General features: G+C 46.2%; 2 long non-coding RNA genes across 2 annotated transcripts; both read left to right on the top strand.

Annotated features, from left to right (window-relative positions):
* Nucleotides 1–1,589: 1,589 nt before the first annotated feature.
* On the top strand, nt 1,590–2,747 carry LOC125553709. The gene is made up of 3 exons (XR_007304161.1): nt 1,590–1,608; nt 1,720–1,870; nt 2,595–2,747. It is a non-coding gene; the product is annotated as an uncharacterized LOC125553709 (long non-coding RNA).
* A 186-nt stretch (nt 2,748–2,933) lies between these two features.
* On the top strand, nt 2,934–4,139 carry LOC125553708. Its single transcript, XR_007304159.1, has 2 exons — nt 2,934–3,797; nt 3,875–4,139. It is a non-coding gene; the product is annotated as an uncharacterized LOC125553708 (long non-coding RNA).
* Nucleotides 4,140–26,643: the final 22,504 nt, after the last annotated feature.

Genomic DNA, 26,643 nt, shown 5'->3' with positions numbered 1-26,643 from the left:
TTGACTTGACTGATATTCATGGACAACTCATTTCCCCATATGCAAAAAGGGTCGAACAGTGGGTCAAAATCTCTGACAGCAGGACCTACATGTGCAAGACCAAATTGTTAAAAACCTAAATATTAGAATGGTTCCTGCAACTACACAATAATGTGCTATTAGACAACAGACCATGCACTTGCTAACCTCGATTGTAAACCTTATTGCTTCCCATTGTTTCCCTGCAACACATGTAAGGTAGTTAGTCATCAGGTTAAGTAAGGGTTAGCATGCTATCAGTAAAATATGTTGATGAAAAATAATCACATTACAGATTCATTAGATTAATTCAAGCCATAGGGAAAACCCATTTATCCAAACCAAGCATGATTAAGAACTAGGAAATATATCATTTGTATATGTTTCTCATGTATTAAGTGCAGCCAAATTCGATTTATTCCTCACATGCACAACAATACAAAATTCTACCCACAGTAATTGGACATCGCATTGCAGAATTGAACCAAGCAGTTAACTAAACACCACAAAAAATGAACCAAACATTAAATGAACACCACATTGCACAATATAACATTGAACCAAGCAGTTAACTAAACACCACAACAAATGAACCAAACATTAACTGAGCACCACATTGCACAATATAACATACTCCTAATAGAAGATCAAACAGTTAACCGAACAGTTAACTACAACCAATTGTAGCAATTGTATTCTCTCTCTAATAATAAAGCACAGATTGATTCTCCGGGTTCACCGTCACGGTGTTTTTACACAAAAGTCCCTGACTTTTTCTGAAATCAACCCGCAATCCTATTGTTAAGTCGACCTGACGGTATGGGGAACAGAAAAAAAAGAAACTGAAAAATCCCACCCGGACGACGGGACGAGCCACGACCTTGCCTCCCATCTCAACCTCCAGCACCCCGCCCCCGCCCCTCCGCTGCGTGCCGCCACCACCGGCTCGCGCCCCTTCGCCGCGCGCCGCCCTGGTCGCCGCCACCGGCCTTTCATCGCCTCAATGCCCGACGCCTGAATCTCGCAGGCTCGCCGCACACGTGCTCCCTTGCCAAGTTCGTCCAGGCAGCCGCCATACTCGTTGCCATTGCCGACTTCCCCTGTGGCGCCAATCTCAAGAGCCTCGAAAACTTCTCCGACAGCTCAATTCTGTGCATCTCGGCTCGATTACTTCAATGAGGAGGAAGATGACGATGTGGCGGAGCTCCTGGACACGGCCGCCTGACCCGGGGACGGCGGGGAGGTCTTCAGCGACGGTGGCCTCTGGTGCATGCAGAGGTCTATGTGGAGGCGGAAATTTAATTCGACCTCACCTTGGGCTGCCGGCCTCCCCAAGTTCCTGCTGCCGGCGGCCTCCCGAAGCTCCAGCCCACCTCCTCCCCGAGCCCCAAGCACGAACAAGGTACCGTGCTGCACACCTGAAAGTCACCCAGCTACTCCCTGTAAGCCAAATCCCCTTTTGAAATTGAGCAGTTGAGCAAATTAACTAGGAAACCTTGACACACGTTTGCGTCCAGTAGCTCGATCTGCTGATGCTAGGAGGGGATTACCATTAGAGCTACAGCCGGTGTTGAGCACTCATAGTTTCAGGTTATTATTTCTTACTCAGAGTATTTAATTTTTTCGAGATGGATGTGGGTGATTCGATTGGAAAGAATTCTTTCAGTCTGTAACCCAGTTTATGCCTCAAATAACACGTAGATCTATTGATTGATTCTTGACATCAACGCACTGAATGGGCTCAGAAACGGAGAAGTGCCATGGTGTACTGTGGGTTTCAGCCTTTCTGGAGATGCATAGTTCAACAATATTCTGTATTATTGGAGCAAGCTTTTCATCCATAAATTCTAAGGTCACTTACCTTCTCTTTCTTTTCATCTGCAATTCTATGTAATGCGCGGCCCCTTTCTTCAAAGTTGTTTGCTAATGTATGAGCCCAACCTAAAATTAATTATGCTAATGATGAGTGTTTTAGTTTCCTAGATGGTGATGCTTTTGTTATGGGAGTGATGTGCTTTCTATTTTCATGTCTAGACTTGGTTTCATCTTTGTTCACAAGGTGAACTCCACTAAATCTTTAGATGTTTATACATTCAGTGCACACACATATATATCCCATCCGCTTTATGCTGCACCTCCATGAATGCAGAGCTCCCGTGGAAGCTTGGACAAAAGTAAGAAGTAAACCGCAGGCTTGAAATTGCAAGAAGCAACCTGCTTTGATTCAAATAATTTTGGCAGTCTGCCCATCTATTAGGAGAATTCTGTGCCAATTAATTTCTCCAGTATGCAGCCATGCTGTTTGATTAGTCAGAGTTTTCTTAGTCTCTTCAGACTCCAATACAGTTGTTTTTTGTGGCCCAAAAACTGTTGCAAAGCAGATATAAGTGGTGATGTAGCCTAGAACAGAAAAACTAATCTGAAAAATACCTTTTCCTTGAGAAATTGGAAATGTCACTTGGACTGGAAAAGCATAGCTAGATAATACTGATTAATTCCACCCTTGGCATGATCATATTCGTGTAGCCTGTCCTTTTGGTCTCCAAACATCGACAATTAATTTTTTTCGTCTATAGATTATTGAGCATATGACGGGTATATGATGAAATACACGCGAGGCAGGAGTGCAGCGCCTGACGGTGGCCGTGTGTTTCTCCGCATCTACAGACAGGCTCCTGGATCAATCCGGCAAATACACAATACGTGCATGGCTCGATTGAGAGCTCCCGCATGTAAGTATAACAACCAGGTTCACAGTCAAGTTCGTCTATAACTACTTGAATTTTCTTTTCAGTTCCTCCTTATTTCATAAGAAGTTACTGATTAATTGTCTCTTATTCATTCAATCTCCTTAGCTTACATGCTAGATCACACTCCAACCAATACACGACGGAACATCCAGTGGAGAAGAAGGTGATCAGTTGGTTCATGCAGAGCAACTCTTCACGTTCAGTTCCTCAATACAGTTTCTACAGTGATCAGGGACCGTTGTGTCAGCGGATAGCGCGGGCGAGTGATTCTCCAGGGGCTGGCGATGCCTCTCACCTGTTCATCTCCATAGTCATGCCCAATCTTCTAGCTGTCGTTCACCAGGCTCTTCATCAACCTCGGTGCAACCCTACGAACCACCAGCATAGATAACCTATCTACTTCCTAGATAATCTTTTTATGTGCTATTAGTTAGCTTCTCTATAATATGCATGTATGTCTTCTTTAAGGTTCTTGTTTTGTTGAAATTTGGTCGTTCTAGGATAGGTTTGATCCTCTGTTAACCATTTAACTTAGACGAGCAAAGCTTATCTTACTTTTTTCAAAGAACAAAATTATTTTACTTAATTACTTGGTTGAATACCAACATGTGCAGATATGCTTTGAGCAGACTCATGTACGTGTGTTCCTGGTCTGCAGGTGAAAGCTTCAGAGTCATCTGCTGCTTCTAGGAAATATTGCTTTTTAGAAGTGTACCGCGTAATCTAAGCAAATACCAGTATCCATAACCTGGCATGTACAAGGCATCGGATCCAAATGAATATGTTATATGCTGACATATAGTAGTTTAGGATGTAATGGTTTGGCATAGGAGTTTCCCAGTTTTGGTTTTATGTTGTGTTAATGGGTTTTGCACAAACATAATGGCATAGCTCTGAATTTGGGTCCTCGGGATCAAAATATTACTGTTATAAACAATCTAATCATTTTCCTTTTCCAAGGAAGGTTCTTTGGTTATCATCAGTAGAAGCGGGGTTGGATTCGTTGACAGATGTTAAATGATGGTCAAGGTTTTTTCTCTGTCAACGATGGTTGATTGATCTTGTGGTGGCAGTTCTATCGTGTTTCACATGGCTGCATCTTACAGGTTTTGCCGCCTCGCTCTGCACCCTTCAAGTTGTGGTTGTATGAAGGATGAACCTATGTCTCATTTTTTTGAGGGCGAACATATGTACCATTTCCTTGCTTTAATAGTTTAATTATTGGAAAAATTAGTATATGTTCAAATTATTCATCTCTGACACCAAGCAAAAACTTTTTTGAAATCCTTTGAAGACTACACGAAATAGCTTCAGAGTGGTCATCATAAACATGTACCTATTTGAAGATCTTATATTAAGTAGTCCTCGATATATTCAGTGGTGTGCTTGCAAAATCATCTGGTATGTCATGCTATGTTGCATCTACTTCCCATTATTTTCGGCTTATAAATTGTTAATACTTTGTGGATCCTAAAAATGGTACTATGCGGAGAAGCAGCAAACACTGTATATATTGCTGTTTGAGAAAAATATAACACCCCAATATTTAACTCTTTGTTTCTTTTTTACTTGTAAAGGAACTACCTCAGATAGATATATGATCCATCACCTTTAAAATAAGGTTAGTATGAAGTCGAGTAGGACAAAACATCGTCTTGGATTTGCACGGTAATCGATGTTTTCTCCCGTTGCAACGCATGGGCCCTTTTGCTAGTTGTTTCTCATGTATTTACTACAGCCAAATTCAATTTATTCCTGACATGGTATACAATAACAGAATGCACCCATAATTTTGTAAAGATAATTTTGATTTATTTCTCATATGGAAGACAATACAAAATTGCAGCCTGAAGAATTGAACATAACATTTGCATAATTGAACCAAACAATTAACTGAAGACGACAACTAATTAACAAAACAGTTAATAAGTGAGCACCACACATCACGACATATAGAACATATACACTAGAGCAACATATTCCATGATAAAATTAGATATCACCATTCACTAGAATTTGCGAAGGAAAGGCGGGAGCAGCACACGCAATGGGTAAACCGAGTATGCATAACCGGCGTAGCTAGAAAATGGCAAGGTGGTCCTTCAAGATCTAGGGGTCGGCACGAATGGCAGCCATCGCGACCTCATCTGCACGTGCGGCCGTGATTTGCTTCTCCGCTGCCAAATGCTCCTTGAGGTCCTGGCTATACTGCGTGCACCATGGCTTAGGCCAGTGCTTATTTGGTGGAGGGGTCGGTGATTTGGGTGGAAGGTGTCGCGCTCGCGCCAGCGGTAGGGGCATGTGGGATGTGGAAGGAGGAGGAGGATAGGGGTCGGGTGTGGATTACCTGCCTGGATAAGCGAGGCCGAGGAGCGTGAAGGAGGGTCGCCGGCGAGGAGGCGGCAGCGCTGCAAGCAAGGAGTGAAGGTTTCAACTTGGAAAGGAAGGCGGAAAGAGTGGAAATGTGGATTTTGGTAAGGGGGAGGGGGCGGGGAGGTAGATATTTCCGCGGAAGCCGAAAATTTGGAATCGCTTCAGCCAAAAAACTGGCGCGCAAAGTGTCATCGGACATGGTCCCTTATTCAGAACTGGCGCGCTGTGGACTGTAGCCGACGCACCTTCTCTCGTAAGCCATGGGCGTACTATACACTAACGATGCTCCAAGATATTTTGTGCTGCATCTCACACGGTTGGTGATAATAAACTGTGTACGATCTACTTGATTTATCGTCTTGATCATTTGAATTACGTAATGGGGTCACAACTACAAAGGACGGTGTTTGAATTGTTAGAACTTATATCTGCAGTACATGTAACTATAGGTGTGCCGTCAAAAAAATTGGAATGATTCAGGGTTCGTTTGTACATTTTTATACATTAACTGGGTTTTCCAGGCATTTTATGCGCATAATTTAAATTTGAACTACATGCACATGCTCTAGTGCATATAAACTTATTGAAAAATTAAATATGTGTCCTTGGTTGCGTGCTTAGGTCCCATGCAAGAAATGAGAATGAATTTCAAACACCCTGCCAGTGTCACTCAGCCGCAAACATTGACATGCCTAGTTTTTAAATTCTAGTAAATCCAAAACTTGTCTGAAATTCATGAAACTTGGCATGCTATCATGTAGCGGCATCAACATGTCGTGGTACAAATTTTGTCCCATTTAGGGCAGGTTTGGGTATAAGCTTCTCACAAACCAGAGCTTCTCACAACAAGCGTGATGGTTTTGGTAGGGAACATGCCACCTTTGGGGATGAAACGATATCCGTTGCCTCTTATTGCTTTCAAAATTTTCGAGTGTCAACATAGAACAACAGGAGTGTTGTGCAAATTTTTGTGATTTTTCAGGGTTTGTTTGGACATTTTTATGCATTAACTGAGTTTTCAATGCATATATGTGCATAATTCAAATTTGAACTACATGCACATGCTTGTGGCACCCGGGCTCAGAGAAACCGGAATGCCTCGTATTCCAGCCCAGAGATTGATGAGAAGTCTTCTGGAATACGACACTGCTTAGTATAGAACAAACCAGCTTTCTATTATTACACGAATATGAATACAAGGTCTTCGATATTACAATGAATAACATCGGCATGACGACACTACACCATCCTCAGTTGCTCTATGCAAGCAGCAGAACAACTCGAAGCAGCGGAAAAACTTCTAGTAGCGGAACAATGACGATGGTGGTGAACTCCACTCCGCAGGGACTCTGGCTGGAACGCTTATCCTAGCTCACACGAACGGAAACCACAACAAGCAATCAAGCAATCACGACATGACCTGCAAACTGGCATGACGCGCCAGGTCAGTACATTGAATGTACTTGCAAGCTCACAATAACCAAAAGCATTCAAGACAAACAACAACATGGTAATTACAGGTTAAGCATGATTTATCATGAGATCATCAGGATAACATGGCATGAACAACATGAACATGATACAGCTAGAACAATATGAGCACGGCATGAACATATAAATCTGACGATATGCAACATGATGACACTATATGCACCATTATTCTGCTCGGGTTACCTCGTAACCATAACATGCATCACTTACCAACCTCGGACATCACACGATCATCTCAGGATCAAATCAATCTTGGTATGAACAATACCGTAGTAATGATTAAATGACCACAAGGAGCTTGATCTTTACCCACGATTCTCGCACAACATCACAAATATCCAACAACTCAGTATCCTCGATACCATGGTGACCATTCACGGATCACAAACAGAACCACTCTTGGCTCAATGGGTTACCTCGTAACCAAACGGTGATCCTTCCAGCGATCACAACCATGACCAACACTTGGTCTCAAACGGTGATCTTTCCGGCGATCACAACCATGACCAACACTTGGTCTCAAACGGTGATCTTTCCGGCGATCACAACCAACTTATCTCCTCATCGAACCATGGTTGTTATTAAGCACATTATTATTATTATTATTATTATTATTATTACTGTTGACTCACAGTGTGACTGACATGAACTGGGCCCTTATCCACGGGCATGGCTATTGATAGATTTAATATACACTATGCAGAGGTTAGTACACCGTACCCACACTACGGAACCCATGACCTCGCACTCCCATTCAGGTGGACCAACGACGCTCCGACAAAACCGTCCTACTGCCATGACACTCTCCCGGCCACTCCAACTCACTCCCCACTGGGCTAGTCCTGGGTGGCCCCGTGTCTACCAAAGACACCAATGGCCACCGTCGTGGCAAAACATAAACGGTCCCACCCGGGGACAAGGATCCATAATAACAACGAGCACACAAGGCTTATGTCCGCCTACCTGATCAAGGTAGCGCGCGCCTATAACCTTCCCTCGTTGGAGGCACCGGCGAGAGGCAGGACAATAGACCCAGTTAGGACCTTCCCATAAAGGTAAGCGTGGTTGCACTGGTCAGCTCGATATGGTGGCACCATGACTCAGCCAACAATTGTTCAAGTTCAATTTAATCCGGTTAAACTTGAATGCAATATGCTGAGCCATGATAAAATAACACGATGCAATTTCAATGCATGAGCATGATATCAGCATAAGCACGGGGTGCAACATAACTATCCACCATATCAACAATGAATAATCTCCAACTGAGCATGGCATAATGACGAGCATGAATATCACAAGTACACCACTACTCATAGCATAACATGACCACTAGCATCAACCATAAATACCATGCACGAACTCATCAATAACATTACCGAGTAAACACTTAACCCACTAACAGCAAAGGAACAATGCATATCAACAGTACTCGGTAACCGACGTTAGTCATGCACCGAAGAACATGACCAACCCAACATGTACTACTATCAAGCATAGCAATATGAAAATAATACTAACAAGTAGTTCATGATAACAAGGTGCAAGAAATCATAACATGATGGTAACCGCCGATCCATAAGCATAACCAAACTAACGACAGCAATAGCAAAACAATCATACAGTTATTAAAGATTCAAGTTGAAACCCAATGCTACTGCATGACTATCATGCAAATGGTGGTTGTGGCTTGCCTGGGGTGGAAGAAATCACCGGGAAGAAGTGCGAGAAGCTCGCGGAAAGATTTGCCGGAAACAGTTCTCTCTCGGAGGGGCTATTTACGTGCAAGGGCAAAAAGTTCATTTCTAGAATATTAACACATGGTGAAAGTGATATCAACAGAACGGGCTCGACGAGACGAAGAAGTGGGCTTTGGAATCACCTCATTTGAAGTTGTGGTTGAAAAGTTATAAAGTGTTTTCTGCCAGGGACCTTTCTGTAATGAAAATATTTTCAAACAGGGCCTGGACAGAAAAACAGAAAACACAATTAGAGAAATACAATTTCATTGAACTGAAAACGTATTCTGGGCTGAAGAAGAAACATAATGCGCTTTCTGGAGGAAAACGTATTCGCCAGAATACGCTTTCACTTATCCACTTCAGCAGCTCGGGTCAACGCAGGGACTTACAGGCGGGGCCCGCCACTTATCCACGTGCTCCGGACCGAGTCAATGCCTAAGAGACCGACATGCGGGGCCCGGGGCTCCACTGGACAGCTGACAGGGCGGCGTCTTCCTTCTCCATCGACGCCCGACGGAGCAGAGGGAGGGGAGCGGCGCCGGCGGCCGTCCCGACGCCACCGGCCATCTCCGGTGACCCTCCGGCCACCGGAGTGACCAGGAAGAACAGCCGCATCCGCCCGGATGGTTCTTTCCCGTTGAGAAGCAGCAGAGGGAGCAGGGCTCCGGCTCCAGAGACGGACGGCGGTGACGGTGAAGATGGAATCGGGGCTACGGTGGACGGCAAGAGAGGCAGGGTTCGGGAGGGGTTCGCCGGGGTTGAGGAACTCTTCTGGAGGTGGAAAGGAGGAGGGATGGGCTCGGCCTCGAGGGAATTTAGGCAGATGGCCGCGGCGGCCATGGTGGCCAACATAGGCGAGGAGAGCTCCTGGAGCTCGTGGGAGAGGTCAGGGAGGAGTAGTGGAGTGAGGCGAAGAGCTTGGTGCGGTTAGGAGGCCTCGGGGCTGCTTAAATAGCCGAGGGGAGGAGGAAGCCGTGCTGGCGTCGCCGCGGACGCGTGCCCGGCACCGCGGACGCGGGACGCGTGTGCACACGCATGATCTCAGAGGCAGGTGATGAGGAAGGATCAGTGGGGGCTCTCATGGAGCAAAGGAGGCCAAGGGACGCAGGGTAGAAGCGGCCGAGGTGAGCTTGGAGTCAAACGGAGCACTGTGCCCCCGTGGGCGTTCGACGGCGAGCATCGGTGAGGAAACAGACGGAGGGGGAGAGGGGTCCAGGGGAATGGCGACGACGAGAGGAAGACAATGGACACGGTCACGTGCGCGAAGGCGACGAGATGAGGAGGTGTCGCAGCACAAACAACCACTAGACGCGGTCACTGCACACAGAGCGCGTGCACAGGCTTGCCATCATCGCAGTCACCGCGTGCACTGGCATGTAGTGGGGCAAATGAGCTTGAACATGTTGTCTAGTGGTAAGTCCTTCCAGGGGAGGTTACAACTGAGGTGGTAGTTTGGTGAAAAAGGCTCTGGTTAATTGGTAATCACCCTTTGAAGTTTAGTGCAGTCAACTTGGATGAACACTGGTGATCAACAGGAAGGTGATTGGGAGCAATGGAGTTGTCTGCGAGGTTTAGGGTAAGAAGGACTTTCATCCTGGTAACTTTGAGAAGGTTAAGACCAAGATTTAAGGTAGTTGCTTTACAACCACATAAACTGGTCCAGAAATGAGATTTGGATGATGCACTCACATAGTGAGTCTAATTGAGCTCAAATTTGGCAAGTCATTATGATTTGGTCATAGTAAGAAGCTGTAAAAATTTCATACCAATTGGATTCACCAAAATGATACTTCCTTCATAGCTATCTTCACTGACCAGAATCTTGCAAAAATTATAGAGGATTATTGGATTGATTAATTCGTCGCAAATTTTGTGGAGAGAGGTTTTATGGTCATGAGAATGCTCTGGAAAATTTTCAGGCAAAATGAAGAAATATAAAATGTACTTGCTTCACAATCTGAAAATATTGCCAAAAGCAAAGATTTGATTCCTGTGCTCACATAGATGATTGGATGGGGCTGAAATTTAGAGTATTCTCCACATATGAGCACATGAAGTAGTGTGAAAAATGTCAACTCATTTGGATAAACCTATCTAGCACTTCCTTCACAAAGGCTTCCCTCAGACATGAACTTTTGAAAAATCACTGAGGAAGTTTGGCTAGGAAAATAAAGTTTAATTTTGGCACAGGTCAATTATTCGGACAGGAAAATATGTCCAAGAAGTTTGGGGTCAAATGGTCAAAGATAAATAGCACTTGCTTCACAATGTGCCATTTAGGACAGAATAGGAAATGAATTTATTGAGCATGATGAGAAATATGACCAATGAAATATTTTTCCATATTTGAGGACGATATGAACCAAAAAATTTATAAGAATTATTTGGGGATTTTTGGATGGGCAGAAATATAGGTTGCTTCACAACCTAGGGCAGATAGGGTTATTCCTTTAATAGGAAAAGGAATTTTCTTAAGAAAAAGAAATTAGGGTTTGGTCATGGAGTGAAGTGACATGATCTTGGCAAGGTTTTTGGGAATTATGAGCCACTTGGGAGAGGAAATGAAGATGATTTCCCAGGTGACAAGGCCACAGAACCACTTCAAAAAGAAAAACAAAGCAAAAAACCAATAATTCAAAAAGAAAAAGAAAAGGGCCAAAACCAGGTTGTTACAATGCTCTAGCGCATATAAATTGGTTGAAAAATCAAATTTGCGTCCTTGTGTGCATGCTTAGGTCCCATGCAAGAAATGGGAATGAATTTGAAACACCGGGGCACCGTTGATTGCCGGCAAAACATTGAGATGCCTGGTTTTTAAATTCTAGTAAATCCAAAACTCGTGTGAAATTCATGAAACTTGGCATGCTATCATGTAGCGGCATCAACATGCCGTGGTACAAATTTTGTCCCATATGGGGCAGGTTTGGGTACATGCTTCTCACAAACTGGAGCTTTTGACAACAAGCATGATGGTTTTCGGTAGGGAACGTCCCACCTTTGGGGACGAAACGATATCCATTGCCTCTTATTGCTTCCAAATTTTTTCTCGTGTCAACATAGAACAACATGAGTGTTGTGTGAATTTTTGTGATTTTTCAAGATTCGTTTGGACATTTTTATGCATTAACTGAGTTTTCAATGCATTTTATGTGCATAATTCAAATTTGAACTGCATGCACATGCTCCAGTGCATATAAATTGGTTGAAAAATCAAATCCATGCCCTTGGGTGCATGCTTAGGTCCCATGCAAGAAATGGGAATGAATTTCAAACACCGGGGCACCGTTGATTGCCGGCAAAACATTGAGATGCATGGTTTTTAAATTCTAGTAAATCCAAAACTCGTCTAAAATTCATGATACTTGGCGTGCTATCATGGAGCGGGATCAACATGCCGTGGTACAATTTTTGTCCCATTTGGGACAGATTTGGGTATATGCTTCTCACAAACCGGAGCTTCTCACAACAAGCATGATGGTTTTCGGTAGGGAACGTCCCACCTTTGGGGATGAAACGATATCCATTGCCTCTTATTTCTTTCAATTTTTTTTCTCGTGTCAACATAGAAAAACAGGAGTGTTGTGCGAATTTTTGTGATTTTTTGGGGTTCGTTTGGACATTTTTATGCATTAGCTGAGTTTTCAATGCATGTTATGTGCATAATTCAAATTTGAACTACGTGCACATGCTCCAGTGCATATAAATTGGTTGAAAAATCAAATCTGTGTCCCTGGGTGTATGCTTAGGTCCCATGTAAGAAATGGGAATGAATTTCAAACACCGGGGCACCGTTGATTGCCGACAAAACATTGAGATGCTTGGTTTTTAAATTCTAGTAAATCCAAAACTTGTCTGAAATTCATGAAACTTGGCATGCTATCATGGAGCGGCATCAACATGTCGTGGTACAAATTTTGTTCCATTTGGGGCAGGTTTGGGTATATGCTTCTCACAAACCGGAGCTTCTCACAACAAGCATGATGGTTTTCGGTAGGGAACATCCCACCTTTGGGGACGAAACAATATCCATTGCCTCTTATTGCTTTCAATTTTTTTCTCGTGTCAACATAGAACAACATGAGTGTTGTGTGAATTTTTTGTGTTTTTTCGGGGTTCATTTGGACATTTTTATGCATTAACTGAGTTTTCAATGCATTTTATGTGCATAATTCAAATTTGAACTACATGCACATGCTCCAGTGCATATAAATTGGTTGAAAAATCAAATCTGTGTCCTTGGGTGCATGCTTAGGTCCCATGCAAGAAATGGGCATGAATTTCAAACACCGGGGCACCATTGATTGCCGACAAAACATTGAGATGACTGGTTTTTAAATTCTAGTAAATTCAAAATTCTGTTAACCATTCATGTGACGCCACGTGTCTTGGTTTTAATGGCTGTAGGAGGTGTCGCGTGGACAGCTGCTTGACCTTGACCGAACGGGAGGCGTGCGAGCGCCGTCCGGTCCTCATGCTGACCGAGAGGCGTGTAAGCTGTCCTCGAGTGCGCAGGCTTACCAGGAAGCGTGCGAGCTGTACGCTACACAGGCTCACTGGGAAGCGAGCCCTTTGATTTCCATGGCCGCCCGCCTTGCTCGCATCCTCTCCATTAATGGCGCCCAAGCCGCAGTTTAATTCGCCTTTTGAATATAAAACACTCATCACAAACGTTTTAGTTAGAACACCCGTATGCATACCGACAGCTTCCCCAGGAAGCAAAGAGAAAATGTGGCGAGTAGGATTTCCGCAGCTCTTGATCGCAAACAATTTATAGAACACCCGTATGCAAAGTGAGAGCAGCGCATGATTTGTGCATCCCTTCAACGCAAACAGTTGTTCTGGATGACCCGTGTGCAACCACGTACAAACAATTTGGTAAGATTTGCATTTGTCATATTGGGTATGTTGCCATTTGTCAAACTAGAAAAATTTACATTTGTTGATCTAGTAACGTTGCCATTTGTCAATCCTTGTAACACTGCGATTTGTCAAAATATGCAGCTAGAAATCATTAGCACTATGTAATTTTTGCAACTAAAATTCAGTAATTAAGCATAGATTTCATCCATACATTAAGCAGTCGTTCTTAATTTATACAAACAGTTCAACTCGACAGCTGAATCGACCAAAATTCTCCCCAATTGTTGCCAACCACGTACTGAAATAGCTAGTTCAACTATATATACTAGCTAATTTTAAGTACGTTGTACAGTTTGACCACACATCTATAGTCATATGAACTGAACAAAATAGCCCCTAAATACTACTACTACCACGGAGGGGCTTTGTGCTACTTCCGGCAGCCTCTCCTCTGCCGAGCGCGCTCAGTAAGAGGCAGAGGAGGAGGAGCCTACCGACGAGCTGGACAAATGCAACACGGTGCCTGTCGTTGCTGCACGTTCAGCGACGCTCGCCAGCTCGAACGCCCACTGCCGCTCCAGACGGTCCCTCTCGAAGTGGTTGGACTGCTCGTAGAGCTCCCGATGCCTCGCCTCTGCTTTGGCGTGTGCTGCGGCCACGACTGCTATAAGGCTCTTTGCGTGCTCGGCGAGGCGCTCCTCCTCTTCCCGTAGGAACTCGATGTAGCGCGCAAGGTCGCTGACGCACGTGCGGGCCTCCACCTCCGCCCCCTCCTTCAGGCGGCAGTGGCGGAGCGGGTGATGATCCCGGCGGTCGACGGTGGGCTGGCAGCCATGACGGCCGACGATGGGGTGGCGACCACGACCACCACCTCCCGCCTTCGGGCCGTGGTGGCGGAGCGGGTGATGGCCACGGTGGCCGGCAGTAGGGTGGTGGCCACGACGGGCACCTCCCGCCTTCGGGCCGTGGCAGCGGAGCGGGATATGGCCCTGACTTTTGACAGTGGTGTGGCGGCAACGGCGGCCGGCAACAGCTGCCGACGGGCAGCGGCGGTGGAGCGTGTGGTGGGTGTTCCGCGCACACCCAACAGGGACGCCATGCGCACTACACTACGTCGGAGACTGCGCCGCCGCCGCGGTGTAGCCTCCCAGCTGGAGCTGTCCTCTGATGACGGCGGAGTGACTGAACGACGACGACGGACCGGTGCCATTGGCGATTGTGGAAGAAGCAGAAGAGATAAGCTACAGGGAGGGAGGGGAAAATGCGACGCAGGACTCGCCGACCGTGAGGGTTTTTATAGCAGGCCAGTAAGCATTGGGATTTTGAGGGATTTCACCGAGGCGGGCGGGGAGCTTGCGCGGGAACCTGCGAGGTTGCGTGGGAACGGGCTCACCGACGATTCATTGGTGCCACCGTTTGGCCAAAAGAACGCCCCTGCGCGCTGCGCAAGCTTGCGCTGTAAGCCGTCTGCGGCGCCCGGGTGACAAGACGTGCGTGAGGAGGACGAGAGGACACATACACATACAGTTAATAAAAAATGTTTGTGATTTAATTACCTACTATACCCCCGTCCTGATTTATAAGTAGGATCTATTAACTAATAAAATACGAATGCATGTCCCCATAGATTATATCATTGGAGTCGTATTTGAACATAGTTTCCAGCTATACAATTTTTGTAACATGCATTAACATTTTTTGGGTTAAATTTAAGGTTATACACCAGCAAGGGTTTGCCCGCAACATACACAGCTTATTCCATCACAAACAGCTCTGATGGATCAACTGTCTGCCACGTATCGCACACGCAACTCTAATCTCATTCGTACTTGATGTCTCCGACATCTCTCGCACAGTTCGTCTTATTTGCCACGTATCACTGTGCCGTCCTCTGCTCGCGTCCCTCGGCAAGCTCTGCTCACCATTAGGTGCCGCAGCACGCTGTGCTCGCCATTAGGCGCCGCGGCGCGCTCGGTCGCGTCCGTTGGCATGCTCTGCTCGTGTCCATCGGCGCGCTCGGCTTGTGGACAACTTTTCCTTGAGGCGACCGCGGAGCGCTCTGCTCGCGTCCCTCCGCGCGTGCTCTGCCAGCGGTTGGGCATGCGCATGATCACGTCGAGGGCCCCATATGCATGCAGTTGCGCCGCACGCGTTGCCACGCGATGCAGTTACGTGCGGCACGATGGAGTTACACGCTGCAAATTAGAACTGCCATCAGGGCCTGCCGATATTCCTGGCCGTCCGACTTCCCCTTTAATTCCCGCGGCCATTATAACCTTAGTCTCTTCAACCTTTCGATCGCGCCCCACAACACAACAAGCACACCCACGATGACACATAGAGAGGGGATGTACGGCGGCGCTCGAATGGAGTTCGGCGAGCATAGAGTGGAGACCAACGCGAGGGAGATGGATCTCTCGGTGTTGTACACCATCGACCTGGTCGTGGTGGACGACTACATCAACAATGTTGAGCAGTTGCTTGCTGGAGACAAGTACAGGGTGGTCGGCATCGACCTCCAGTACACCGCCGGTCGTCCCGGCATAGATTAGAAGGTTGTCATCGCCCAGTTGTGCGTGCGCCATCATGTCCTCATCTACCACCAATGCATGGCCACAGAGCCTTGCGACCGTTTCAACAGGTTTGTCAACAGCACTGACTACAAGTTCGCCACGGTGGATACCAAAGACGATGTAAAAGCGCTCAGTGTTACGGGCTTGGCTTGCAAGAACCTTGTCGAAATCCGTGACCACTACAGGGTCTGGGGCAGCACGAAGCAGGACTCCCTGGTCGAACTCGCCTCGGCCATCATCGACCCCTACTACGAAAAGATGAAGCATGATGCCCAGAGAACAAGTCCCGTATCCTGGCACAAGGCCTGGATGGGGCAACTAGATGAACCTCACCTCAGGTTCGCGGCCAAGAGCGTGTACACATGCACGAGATGCATAGGTGGATCGTTGACATGAGGAAGTGCCTCGTTACCCAAATCGACGATCTCGGATCGAGCCACAAGAAGAGCAAGCGTCACAAGAAGTAGATGATGATCAGATGATCGTTTATGCTAGTTAATCATGCATGTAATATATAGTTTACTTTATTGGTGTGTGTGGAAATGTCATGTGTGTAGTAGCCACCTATGTAATTATGCATGTCACAGTTTACTTTGGTGTGTGCAAATGCCATGGTTGTAGTAGCCACCTATGTAAGTGGATGTTTAATTTGGTTATGCAAGCATGTCCTTATAAGTGTGTGTGTGTGTATATATATATGATGTTGTTCTGTATGCAATCTGATACGTCTCCAACGTATCTATAATTTATGAAGTATTCATGCTATTATATTATCCATCTTAGATGTTTTATATGCATTTATATGCAATTTTATATGATTTTTGGGACTAACCTATTAACCTAGAGCCCAGTGCCAGTTTCTGTTTTCCCCTTTTTTTTGAGTATTGCAGAAAAGGAATACCAAACGCAGTCCAATTGACGTGCCAATTTTTGATGATTTTTTATGGACCAAAAGAAGCCCCCGGAGTAAAAGAGTTGGGCCAGAAGAGTCCCGGGCCGTCCATGAGGGTGGGGGCACGCCCCACCCCCTGGACGTGGGCTCCTATCTCCTGGATGACTCGAAGACCCCCCTAACGTGAAACCGACGCCAAAAATTCCTATAAATACAGAAACCCCTAGAAAATAACCTAGATCGGAAGTTCCGCTGCCGCAAGCCTCTGTAGCCACGAGAAATCAATCTAGGCCCTCTCTGGCACCCTGCCGGAGGGGGCCATCATCACCGGAGGGCATGGAGGAGGATCCCGGAGGGGCCATCATCACCATGAAGGCCAAGGACCAGAGGGGGAACCTCTCCCCATCCAGGGGGGAGGCCATGGAGGAGGAAGCACAAGGGGAGAACCTCTTCTCCTCTCTCTCGGTGACGCCGGAGTGCCATCGGGAGGGGAATCATCGTCGCGGTGATCGTCTTCATCAACATCACCATCATCATCACCATCCTCATCTCTTTTACGCGGTCCACTCTCCCGCACCCCGCTGTAATCCCTACTTGAACATGGTGCTTTATGCCACATATTATGATCCAATGATGTGTTGCCATCCTATGATGTTTTGAGTAGACATCCTTTATCTTTGGGTTGATCGATGATCTAGATTGGTACGAGTTGTATGTTTTATTTTGGTGCTGTCCTATTGTGCCCTCCGAGTCACGCAAGCGTGAGGGATTCCCGCTGTAGGGTGTTGCAATACGTTCATGATTCGCTTATAGTGGGCTGCTTGAGTGACAGAAGCATAAACCCGAGTAAGGGGGTTTTTGTGTATGGGATATAGGGGACTTGATGCTTTAATGCTATGGTTGGGTTTTACCTTAATGATCTTTAGTAGTTGCGAATGCTTGCTAGAGTTCCAATATGAAATTATGTTAGCTTATGCCTCTCCCTTATATGAAATTGCAATGATGACTATCGGTCTTGTTAACAATTGCCTAGGACAATTCCGCACACCGACCCATCATTATTCCACACTCGCTATTTATAATATTTAGTAATATATTCTAACTTTATGATAACAGCTCCTACTTTTATATTTTAGCTCTCTGATACCATGCAAAGTTATCCTCTTCATACCCACAACATAGTTTTATTTCTCGTTTCTAGCTGGATGTCAGGACCCCGATTCCAAGTCACATCGATCTAGCTGGTAACACCTCATATCACTTTGCGGCCTCACGCACGGTATTCCCATGGGTGTCGCCTTACCATGCCCCGGGACTGTTTGCGCCTTTTGGCTCACGTATATGATAGTGTTGCTAGCATCCATATGACAGAGAACCCGGGCCGACATGGCTAGTGTGAAACCAAAGCGGCACTAACCTATGGGGACAGGCATACATGAATCATATCGAGCATGTTGGTCAGCAGCGTGTGAATCCGGGCTGTAGCACTGGGCTAACAGGACTCCGGGAAACCCGGGCTATAGCAGGCTAGGCAGGACTCCTGATATCACCGCGTGACATTTCCCCGAAGGGACAGACACAGGAACGAAGTGAAACACATGCCGGCCAGTCAAGTGTCCTGAGCAGTAGTGCTAGGCTAGCAGGACTCCGGTGAACCGAGCTGTAGCGGACTACTATGGCTCATGGAAGCACTAGACTACATTTCCCCATAAGAGAGGCTGCCAAGGATAAACAACTAGATTGTCGGATCCCACAAGTACCAAGCATTTCAATCATACACACAATATGCTCGATATGTGTAAATACAACATGGCATCACAACATAACTCTACAACTCAAGTATTTATTCCTTAGGCTCCGAGGAGCGAGATATTACAAACATGGTTCTCATGACCCAACAATCACAGTATACAAATCAAGCACATGCGGAAGCCTAACATATCTGAGTACAGACATCTACAAATGAAAAAGGCTAAGAAGCCTGACTATCTACCAGATCCTGCCGAGGGCACAAGATCGTAGCTGAGGTATCAAGCTAAACGTTGAAGTCCACGCGGAACTACTAGCGAGACTGAAGTCTCTCTCTGCAAAACATAAATTAAGCAAACGTGAGTACAAAGGTACTCAGCAAGACTTACATCAGAACTAGCTACATATGCATCGGTATCAACAAGGGGGGGGGGTGGAGTTTAACTGCAGCAAGCCAGCTTTGACTCAGTGGCTAACCTGAACTACGACTGCAAGCAACTCTTTTTAGGTGGCGCACACGAGTCCACATATTCACCATCCAATACACCACTATGGATCCGCTCCCGTCTCCCTACGAGAAGGCCATCCATAGCACTCACACTTGTCTTGCGAGTTTTAAAGTATCCACTTTCACTTGTCTATGAACTGTTATAGGCAACCCAGAAGTCCATTACCGCGGACACGGCTATTCGAATAGATGATGTTAACCCTGCAGGGGTGTACTTCTTCACACACGCTCTCACCACTTATCGCCGTTTACACGACATGTACTCGACAACCTTCAAGCGGAAGCCCAACGAGGGTGTCGGCCATGGCCTACCTAAACACTCAAGTCTCTAGTCCAGGTTTATCGCCTATCCAGGTTCCATCCGTAGGGAGTCCGGCCGAGGTTTCCACATACGGCCCCGAACGATGTGAACAGGGTTCCCGAGACACCAAACGGGCGCCCGGTACACCGTGCCACGGTGTATCTACCGCATCATAGCCCACCCCTAGGGTCAGCGCTACGCACGGCCGCCAACACATATCCTATAAACACCAGAAACTAGTTGCAACTCCTGGACAGAGGACAAGGGTGATCAAGAAGCCGAGAGGGTCCATTGGTTTCGGGCCCAATGCGTGGTAGTAACTGTTTCATGGATCACAAACACAGAACTCAGTTCCTAAGAATGGTTTCAATGAGACAACCCACCATGTACTCCTACATGGACTCTCACCTCTACCTTTACCAAATCATGTTCACACACTTAGCTCACACATTGTAGGACATGTATACACACCTCCGGTTCATCCCCGATGAACCAGGCCTGACACGACTCTATGCAATAGCAGGCATGACAAACAAGCATGGATGAGTAGGCACATCAGGGCTCAAACAACTCCTACTCATGCTAGTGGGTTTCATCTATTTACTGTGGCAATGACAGGTCATGCAGAGGAAAGGGGTTCAACTATCGCAACATGTAACAGTTGAATCGTTGTTGTCCTAATGCAGTAAAAGAGAGCAGGAGCGAGAGAGTGGTTTGTATCGGAATGAACAAGGGGGTTTTGCTTGCCTGGCACTTCTGAAGATAACATTGAGTCTTCATCAGTGTCAACGAGCACAGCGTCAGAGCAGCGTCTACCGAGAGGGGACAATTACCGGCAAACAAGGAAGAACACAATCAATGCGATGCAACAATATGATGCATGATCATGACATGGCAATATGCTGTTGATTGAGCTAATGCAACTATCAACTAGTTAAAAGGAGTTGGTTTGAACACTAGGTTCAAATTCAAATTCAAACTATGAATTCAAATAATGCATTATCATGTTTTGGACTAGACAGTGAGGTTAAGTTGTTCAAACATGCATGAAAATTCCATATTCAGATTCCTTGGATTTTTCTGATCATTTTTCATATATAATTTATTTCATTTGGAGTTACGGTTGATTTTCTATGATTTTTAGAAGTTTAGGCAATTTTCTGGAATTTCCTGAATAGAAATAAATCCAGAAATTACATTATTGCATCAGCATTACGTCATGCTGACCTCAGCAGGTCAACAGGGCTGGTCCAGGTCAAACCTGACGTGTGGGATCCACACGTCAGTGACACAGGCTGGTTTGGGTGGATGACAGGTGGGCCTAGTCAACTGCCACGTCAGCCGGGTCAACACTGACGTGTGGGGTCGGTCAACGTGTGACGTGGCAAAGTCAAAATGACATGTGGGGCCCTCCTGAGATCGGTGCTAATCTAACAGAGTAGTTAACTAACTAATTAGGCACTAGGGCCCACATGGCAGTGGCTCTAGAGGGGTTGGTTAGTGGGATGTTTAACCGCTAATGACGGCCATGTCAGCTACCGGCGTTTAGCCGCCGGCGACCAAATCCGCGGCGGAGGGAGTCAGGATTTCGCTGCAAGGCCCTATTTGGCACGCGGGGAGCATCTACGTGAAGCTGGGGGGCTGCCGCGTTGAGTGGTGGTGGTGTTTGGGCTCGGGGTGGTCAGAAAAGACGCCGACGACGATGTTGGCGGCTGTCGGAGCTCGGGCGAGCTCGGGGTCGTCGCTAGGAGGCACAGCAGGAGGTGCGGAGGGGTGCTGCGGGCTCCTGGGGACACAGCGAGTGCGGTGAAGTGCTCGGTTGCGAGCTTGCGCGGCTGTGGCCACGGCTACGCCATGGCCGGCGGCGAGATGCTCTCGGGCTCGAAGAGGGCGACGACTACACGGCGCAAACGAGTAAGGGGGAAGTGGGGATCAAAGGAGAAGCTCACGGGGAGTGCAGCGGTGGTCCTGGGGAGCTCGAGGAAGCAACGGAGCGGGCACACGGTCGCCGGCGATCTCGGCGGACCGAGGTTGAAGAAGACGGCGATGGCGGTGCTGCGGTGCGTCCCGGCTTGCTTGACTTGGCGGAGAGGTCGGGGACGATGTGGCAGAGCACCTGGACTGGTCGGGGATGCGAGGGGGAGGCGGTGGACACGGCAACGACGAGCGGCGGCGATGGACGCGTTCGGTCCGGGCGAGAGAGAGGGAGCAGAGGAGAGAGGGCCGTGGGGGAGAGTGAGCGAAGCGGTCAGCGGGATCGGGACGGCACGCGGAAGTCGTCCACGCGTCCAGGGGCTCGTCGGCAAGCAGGAGGTGGCCGCGCATGCGTCGGGCACACGCCCGCGTCCTCCTGGCGCGGTGGAGAAGATGACAGGAGGCGCCAGGTGGGCTGGGCCAGCGAGCTGGGCCGGCTTCAGGTAGGTGGGCTAGGTAGTCCTTCTCTCTCTCTCTCTCTCTTATTTATATTTTCTAATTTTCTGCAACTGTTTGGCTTTATAAAAAATGCTAAAGCACTTTGTAAAATGCTGCAATAATTTGTGGACACTCTATGGATTATTCTAGTGGCCCACGTTTAATTTCAACATTATTTGAGCATTTAAATTATTTATAGTGTTTAAATGCCCAAATTCAAATACTTTAAGATTTAACTCAAAAACCCAGGAATGACCTATAAATATGTTCACCATTTTTGGCAGAGGTTTTCACCATTATCCGAAGTCATGAACATTTCCAAAGGGCATTCTGGGTCATTGAGAAAATATTTTATTTGGACCTAGTTTGATTTGATCTGGTGCTAGGGTTTGGATCAATCCCCATTTCAAGTTTCATGAAATTTAAACATGATGCATAGATGCAATGCCACAAGTTACAAGCAAACTCTAGGGCTGTGACACTGGAAGCAAACGTTCGGTGTACGTAGAGTCGTATCAGTGGCAGATAGGACTTGAGAGAATATTGATCTTACCTTAGCTCCTTGTGGGTTCAACACTCCATACTTATCACTTCCACCTTTGGGAATTGCTACGATGATTCCCTGCACTTGGGGATTATCACAATCCCATCGCACAACACAGATGTCTTATTAGCAGCAACCGTCTGTGTTCTTATCGGTCTTCAGACACATTTCTGATTACAGACCTATTTGCCGCGTATCACACACATATTGTTAAGTTGAACCGTTTATGTTCTCATGTCTCAACGCAAATAGTTCATCCGAGTGAACCGCATGCCATATATCGCACACACCTTTGATCTGGCTGACCGTTTCTTTTGTGTTGCCTAATCACAAATAGTTCATCCGAGTGAACCGTATGATGTGTATCGCACACGCCTCCATCTGGCTGCCCATTTCTTTTGTTCCTCCTCATCGCAAACAATTCATTGAACTGAACTGTATGCCATTCATCGCACACGCAACTAAAACCTGAACTATGTTTGCTGCATCCGTCATCGCAAATGTTTTACACATTTCTGACGGTTTTCATACAACACCGTTTGCGATTATGGCATCACACACAGGTTCTCGAAGGGTCTCTAATCATAGTGTCGCGTTAGCAGCATCCTGCAGTAGTGTATATCTAGTTCAACTTCATAAGAACAATATTAGAACAATATATTCATTTCCCTAATCGAGATCATCTAGGATCGTCTTATCCACCTCTGCTTTCAGTTCAATAAGAACTTGTTTTGCACTGGCCAACTAGGAAAGTGCCTCCTCCTGCCAACACCATCTTAGCAAAGTCTGATTTAAAAAATCTGAGCTCATTCTCCACTTTCCTCCTTTTATCCCGCATCTTGAAATATTCTTCAGCATTGACAACACTTTCTCTAAGCCTACCTCCGTTCTCTTCCTCATACATTCTCTAGAGCTTTGCTAGACACATCTTCAAAGACTGTGGCCACTCTTGATCAACCCACTCCAAGTAAGAACACTTTCGTTCATCCTATAAAATTTAAAACTAGATCAGTAACAATTGTAGGGGAAATGAGTTTATAGCAACATAGAAAATCACCAATACTTATTTTGAAAAACTAAAGAAATAGGTTAATTATGACATATCTTCTCAAAAAGATCAATGTGCAAATGAATTAATTACTACTGAGACAACAACCAAATTCTGAAACATCAGAAGCTATAATTAACTACAACAACGCTACAAGTTCTTACTCATGTACTACTATAAATAACAAATTGAACATTTTATGAGGGAGGTAAACATAACTGCAACAGCATAGTGGTAGTGTTTGGATGACAGAAAATTGATACTAATAGGTGTGTACGTGCACAAATTTAGTAACATAGAATCTATAGCCCTAAGGCCGTCCACTATGTATGCCAAAACCGGTGTAAAGACAACTGTTGCTACATCTTGCACCGGTGCCCTGCACTGGCAAGCCGATGCAGCGGAAAAAAATCAGGGACCCGGACTCCGGAGCACCTAGTTGCTCCGATGCCCAGTTCCTTCGTGCCATAAAGATTTAGTATTTTACCGCTTGGCTGCTCAGATGTGTGGACCAAAGTTGGCTGCACAAACTGTTGAAGCGGTGCCAAATAATTTTCTAATGGCACCGCTAATGAGATGGCAACATTTTTAGATACTAGGTACAAACTGTGACACTATCTTAGGATGAGTTTGGTTGAAGGTGTGGTATGAATGGGTTGGGACCGTGACAGTGTATAAGTCACATATAACAAATGATCTGTAACAACGAAAGAGGGTATAACCTTGTCTGCACATGCCAGAAACTTCCTCCCACTATCCATAGATTCAAACGCAACTAGCTTCACGCATGGAGATTGATGGTGACAACAAGCGGACAGATCTCCAGCCACCCCGCTCCATTTGTTGCAACTGATGGTCCTAGGGAGCTACAAGAGGAAGAAATGACTCAAATCGACCGCCATCTTAAAATCCTTCATTCCAAGTCATAGCCCGAGAGAGAGAAGAGAGGCATACCCGGGTGGTGAAGGATTCATCGCCGGAGGAGGAACCACTGGAGAGATCATTGAAGAAGACCATGGCGACACCGGTGGTAGGATGCGAGATGGCGAGAGCGAGGAAGCAAGTGAGGAAGCGGCTATAGCTTAGGAATGAAGGAAGGAGGAAACATGGGAAATGTGACTTGTGGTCGAGGAGAAAAGGGGGTGGGGAAGGGGGGAGGGGGCGGGTGTAGATATTTTGCGGTAGGCCAAAGATTTCAAAATGTGGAGGGAAACTTTGCACGCGGTGCCGCTGGACACCATTCACTTTGAACGATTGTGTGCATCGCAAATGATTCTTCTACTTTATGCGCATGGGGTGAGTTTGATAATTCAAATTTTGGTGGAAACTTCCCCGGGTATGTCATTGCATAATTTAACATCGCTTGCTAATTTGGGCACACAAAAGAGCATACAGCAAACAAACCACACTTACTGAATCGGGCAATTTTAGTGATTAAACAGAGCCAGTTGACCTAAACATTGCTCTAATAAAAGACCAACATTAAAAACAAAGCCTAAGTATGCATAACTTTAACAAATCCGCCACCGCGCCAACCTATGCATCGCCGGTGTGAGATGAGACGTCGATGACTTGTCCTGGCGAAATGCCGCCGTTGGTGGACTCTGTGCCCCCCTGCTGAAGTCGACTGCATCCTCGTCCTCGGTGTCGCCCTCAAGGTTGTAGTACTTGTAGTAGTTGCTACGCCAGAGCTCGCGTTGGTACTCCACCGCCGATTCCTTGATGGACATACTCTTCTCTACCTCGACCTCGGCCACGCACAACTCGTCCCGGCGCTCCTCAATCTCCGTCGCCTCCTGCATCTCCAGCTCCCACTCGGCGATCTCATGAGGAAGCAGGTGCTCCATGGCAACCGCTGCCTTTTCGGATGTGGGTTGCATGCTGGATTCCGAGGTGGCCTGGAATATCTTGGCGTGTGTGTCCTCGATCTTCGTGTGGATGGCCTCGACCCGGGACAGGGCGGCATCGGCGGCACGAACGGCAGCTTGAGCGCTCTCGATGTTTGCAGCCGCAATCGCAGCAGCTACTGCAGCCGTCTCGGCTACTGCAGCTGCCTTGTTGGCTGCCGTAGACACCCTCTCAGTGAATGCAGCCGCGCTCAATGCGGATGCGGCGTCACTCTTGGCGTAGGCGGCCGCGCTCTCGGTGCAGACGGCGGCACTCGAGGAGGACACGACCATCGTACGGGCCTTCACAAAGCGTTTCCATGACGCCATCTTTCCAAGAAGGGGGTGCGGGAATGGGGATCGGGATTCATGGATTCGGGGGTTGCCGGCACTGGAGCATATGAGCTGGCGAAGCTTAAGGAGGATGACTTAAATAGACCGAGAAATTTTCATCGCAAACAGTTCCTACAAAAAAACTGTGTGTGATGTTTTGGATATTTTTTGTTAGCTGTGAAAGACGAATTTGGAGTAAAGTGGGAATGGATGGTGTTTTAAATGTATGAGAAAATTTGTAGTACTAATACAATTATAATGTCAAATTTTGGAAAATTTCAGGGGTCATTTGACCTTTAATACATTTAAGTGATTTTCCAGCCATTTAATGACCATAATTCAAATTTGGACTACATGTACATGCAACAGCTAACCATAATGGTTTGGAAAGTCATATTTTGTGTACTTCTATGAGATTTAATTCCATGTGCAGTAAATTGGAAGGAATTTTCAAACATATTGGTCTAACGGCTATGACACAATTAAGCATGGAGTGTCATGGCATTTAAATTCCCAAAAAAAATAAAAAAGATAAGAAACACATGAAACCTTGCTTGATTTAATGTCATGCCACCAAGATGATGTGGTAAAAAATTGGCATGTTTGACGCAAGTTTGGACACACACCCCTCAAAAATCGGAGCAACTCACTAGAAGGCTCGTGGTTCCGAGAGGGAACAATGCATGTTTGATGACGAACGGGAGATAGCTTCCTCTTACGGCCTTCAATTTTTTTTCTATGTTTAATGTGCACTAATACAACTGTCATGTGAAAATTTGGAAATTTTTAGGGGTCATTTGACCTTTTAAAGACATTTATGTGATTTTTTAGCCATTTAATGACTGTAATTCAAATTTGAACTACATCTACATGCAACGGCTAACCATAACGGTTTGAAAAATCCTTTATGTGTACTTGTGTGCAAGTTAATTCCATGTGTAGTAAATTAGAAGGAATTCTCAAACATATTGGTCTCACGACATGGACACATCCATGGAGTGCCATGGCATTTTAATTCCAAAAAGTTAAAAATTATTAGAAAACATGAAACCTTGCTTGATGTAATGTCATGCCACCAAGATGATGTGGTAAAAAAATTGGCTTGTTTGATGAAAGTTTGGACACACACCCCTCACAAACCGGAGCAACTCACTAGAAGGCTC

Source organism: Triticum urartu, chromosome 4 (assembly GCF_003073215.2).
Source record: "Triticum urartu cultivar G1812 chromosome 4, Tu2.1, whole genome shotgun sequence".
Classification (NCBI taxonomy): Eukaryota; Viridiplantae; Streptophyta; class Magnoliopsida; order Poales; family Poaceae; genus Triticum; species Triticum urartu.
The sequence above is the reverse complement of the archived record's forward strand: the minus strand, read 5'-3'. Positions and strand labels throughout refer to the sequence as shown.